This window comes from Gossypium hirsutum, chromosome A11 (genome assembly GCF_007990345.1).
Source record: "Gossypium hirsutum isolate 1008001.06 chromosome A11, Gossypium_hirsutum_v2.1, whole genome shotgun sequence".
Taxonomy (NCBI): domain Eukaryota; kingdom Viridiplantae; phylum Streptophyta; class Magnoliopsida; order Malvales; family Malvaceae; genus Gossypium; species Gossypium hirsutum.
In genome coordinates, this window is record NC_053434.1 from 33,453,486 (window position 1) to 33,457,358 (window position 3,873).

At 38.1% G+C, this 3,873-nt stretch overlaps 1 non-coding gene across 1 annotated transcript; it reads left to right on the forward strand.

Annotated features, from left to right (window-relative positions):
* Positions 1-2,263: 2,263 nt before the first annotated feature.
* LOC121210569 (small nucleolar RNA R71) lies at positions 2,264-2,370 on the forward strand. The gene has a single exon (XR_005905685.1). It is a non-coding gene; the product is annotated as a small nucleolar RNA R71 (small nucleolar RNA).
* The last annotated feature ends 1,503 nt before the right edge of the window (positions 2,371-3,873 follow it).

Consider the following 3,873-nt stretch of genomic DNA (forward strand, 5'->3'; position numbering starts at 1 on the left):
TGTCGCACACCCATGTTGTTTTGGTAGGCTCGACCACGGCCATATCGCACGGCCATGGCATTTAATCGTAGCCCATGTTGGGGAAATCTTTTGCCCTGTTTTCACAGGGCCTTAAGCACGCCCGTGTGCTTGGCCGTGTCTCTGTGGAAACACCTGTATTCAAGATTTCTATTAAAAAGTTAAGAGTTAAATACCAAAATTTAAAGAAATTAATATTGTTAGTGCTCGAGTTGCCTCTCGAGAAGCGCTTATTTATAGTCTAAGCTCGACTTACCTCTCCAGTGAAGGTCATGGTGGTTTGAGGAGTTTATACTCCTCATTCCTGCTATCAATCTCATCAAAATATGGTTTTAATCGGGTGTTGTTTACCTTAAAAGTAATGAACTTGGGATGACTCATATCCACCATACCGAATGGAAAAATACTGAGTACCATAAGAGGGATTTCCTCATTCAGTGTGGTAGTGACAATATGGGGATTTGCGGCATCTAATAAGACCTTATCACCAAACTTAAGTTAATTTGGAGAGGTATTGGGCTCGTTTTGGCGTAGTTTCAATTTTTCGGGTGTTCTTGGTTTATGTGTCCGCCATTCATCGAGTTCCTTGATTTGTAATCTTCGATCTTCATGAACAGGTCCTCTACTGGTGCTTGAGAATGACTCGTGTGCTTCCTTCAGACTCATTTTCTGCAAAGTAGGTTGCACCAAATTTTTAGGTTTAGCAGAATGGTTTAAATGATCACCTTCAATTCTTGATGTGTTGCCAGAATTGCGAGCTTGAAGGGTGATTGTTTCGTCTCCTACCCGGAGTGTGAGTTCACCTGTGCCAACATCAATGATGGTTTTAGCAGTTGCTAAAAAAGGGCCTTCTTAGAATTAAGGGAGTGTTGCTATCCTCTTCTATGTTTAGAACAATAAAGTCAATGGGAAATATAAATTTATCGATTTTAACTAGCACATCTTCAATAATACCTCTAGGGAATCTTATAGTTTTATCTGCTAATTGAATGCTCATCCTAGTCTGTTTGGATTTCCCGAGACTTAGTTGCTTAAACATTTTGTAAGGCATGATGTTGATACTAGCCCCTAGATCAGTTAATGCATGATTAACATCTAAACTACCAATTAAGCAAGGAATAGTAAAGCTCCCTGGGTCTTTTAGTTTGTTGGGTAGTTTATTTTGGAGAATGGCCGAGCAAACTGCGTTAGCTCTACATGCGACGCCTCGTCCAACTTCCGCTTATTTACTAAAAGCTCCTTTAAAAATTTCATTGCATTTGGCATCTACGATAGAGCTTCAATAAACGGTAAGTTAATATGTAATTTTTTAAGAGTTTAAGGAATTTACCAAATTGTTCATCTGAGCGGTATTTCCTTGTCGCGTTAGGGTATGGTACACGAGGTTTATATTTGACAGTCACTGGTTTGTTTGTATTTTGATCTACCTCACCTTGACCTTTGCTTACCACAGTTTCTTGCCTCGGTTCTGGTTCAGGCTCAACGACTCCTCCGTCATCTTGAATACTAATTGCATTGAGTTGTTCTCTTGGGTTAGGTTCGGTATTACTTGGCAAACTACCTTGTGGTCATTCGGAGATTAGTTTGGAAAGTTGGCCTATCTGAGTTTCGAGGCTTTGGATCGACTCTTGTTGATTTTTAAGTGTTGTCTTGGTGTTCTAAAAATGGGTTTTTGACACTGATATAAACTTTGAGAGCATTTCTTCAAGGTTTATGTTCTTTTCCTGTTGGTAGGGTGGTTGTTGGTAGCCCGAAGCATGTTGTAGTCTTTGATTTCCTTGACCCTACGAGAAATTGGGGTGGTTCCTCCAACTTGTATTATAAGTGTTACTATATGGATTGTTTTGAGGTCGAGGATTATTACCCATGTAGTTTAATTGCTCGTTATCCATGCTGTGGCCATAAGGTTGGTAATCCGAATGGTTTGTTCCACTGCTACTTGCTTCGCACTGCATTACTGGGTGAACCTGTGAAGAACTAAGAAAACCATCAATCTTTTTATTCAAGAGTTCTACCTGATTAGAGAGCATGGTGACCGAATCGATGTTATAAATGCCGACTGTTTTTTGTTGGATTTGTCCTCATGACTTGCCATTGATAGTTATTCAGTGACATCTCCTTTATAAACTCATAGGCATCTTCCGGTGTTTTATTGTTGATGGTTCCGCCCGTCGTTGCGTCAACCATTTTCCGAGTCGAAGGATTCAGACTATTGTGAAATGTTTGTACTTGGAGCCAAAGCGGTAACCCATGGTGAGGGCATCTTCTCAAGAGGTCCTTGTATCTCTCCCATGCATCGTAGAGTGTTTCTAAATCCATCTGCACAAAAGAAGAGATATCATTAAGTAATATAGCCATTTTAGCCAGCGGAAAATATTTTAGTAAGAATTTTTCGGTCATTTGTTCCCAAGTAGTAATTGACCCTCGTGGTAACGAGTTCAACCACTGTTTAGCTTTGTTCCTTAATGAAAAGGGAAAAATTGAAGACGAATGACATCATCAGAAACGCCATTGATTTTAAATGTATTGCAAAGTTCCAGAAAGTTTGCTAAGTGAGCTTGGGATCTTCATCCTGCAAACCATCAAACTGAACAAATTACTGTATCATCTGAATAGTGTTAGGTTTTAATTCAAAAGTATTTACAGCTACAGCAGGTCTAACTGTGCTAGATTCAGTTCCTGTTAAAGAAGGTTTAGCATAATCATACATAGTGCGTGGAGCAGGATTTTGATTAACCGCAATTGCAGGAGGTAGCTGATTGCCTTGATTTTCAGCCATCTCTTCGGTTGGGGGTTGAGTATCGCCTTCTTGCTCGTTCTCTGTGTATCTTAATTGCGCCCTATTTCTCTTTGGTTTCTACAAACTGTGCGATCGATTTATTCGTCAAAAAGTAATGGTCCCGACGGGTTTCTTCTAGTCATAAACTATAAAAACTTGCCAAGAGAAAGAAAGAGTAGGTTAATAAATAATAATAAAATTAAATTAAATTGCAAGAAAAATAAATGGCTAAGTAATAAAAATTGAGCGTTCCTAATATCTTAGTTCCCCGGCAACGGCGCCAAAAACTTGATCGCGTGATTTCGTGATAGGTTTTAAATATTTATAATTACTCGTTCTTAAACTAACTATTATTGCAATGTAGGCAAGTGTACCTAACGAACAGTAGTACAGTTTTAGCAAGACCGGATTGTCGAACCCAAAGGAACTAAAAGTACTAGTAATGACTATCTTTTTATTATCTAGCCTAAGAATAAAGAGGTTTTGTTTTAATTAACTAATTATCTAAACTAAGAACGCACAGAGAAAAGAATTGGGGAATTGCTTTTGGGAAAAATTGATTGACTTAAGACAATACCTAAGGAAAAAATCCACCTAGACTTTACTTGTTATTCTGGCTCCGAATCGGACGATTTATTCATTCAACTTGTTCCGTAGAGATCCCTAAGTTATGTTATTATCTCTATTCAAGACTAATATCGTCTAATTCCTAGATTGAATAACCGAGACTTTTCTCTAATTAACGCTCGAGGGTTGCATTTTCTCGATATATGAATCCCCTTATTAGGTTTCACCCTAATCCGGCAAAATCTTGTCACCCTATGTCTAGGCGCGCAATCAACTCCACTTAATTATGACAAATGTACTTTTAGATAGGGTCTATTCCTCCTCTTAATAAGAGCATGTCTTGAATCAGTATCCTGGGATATCAAAACAAGAATTAAGAATGCATTATTAAGAACAAGTTAAATATTTATCATATGATTCAGAAAATAATAACAAGATTCGTCTAAGGTTTCATTCCCCTTAGGTATTTAGGGGTTTTAGTTCATAACTAAATAAGAAAACATCTCAGA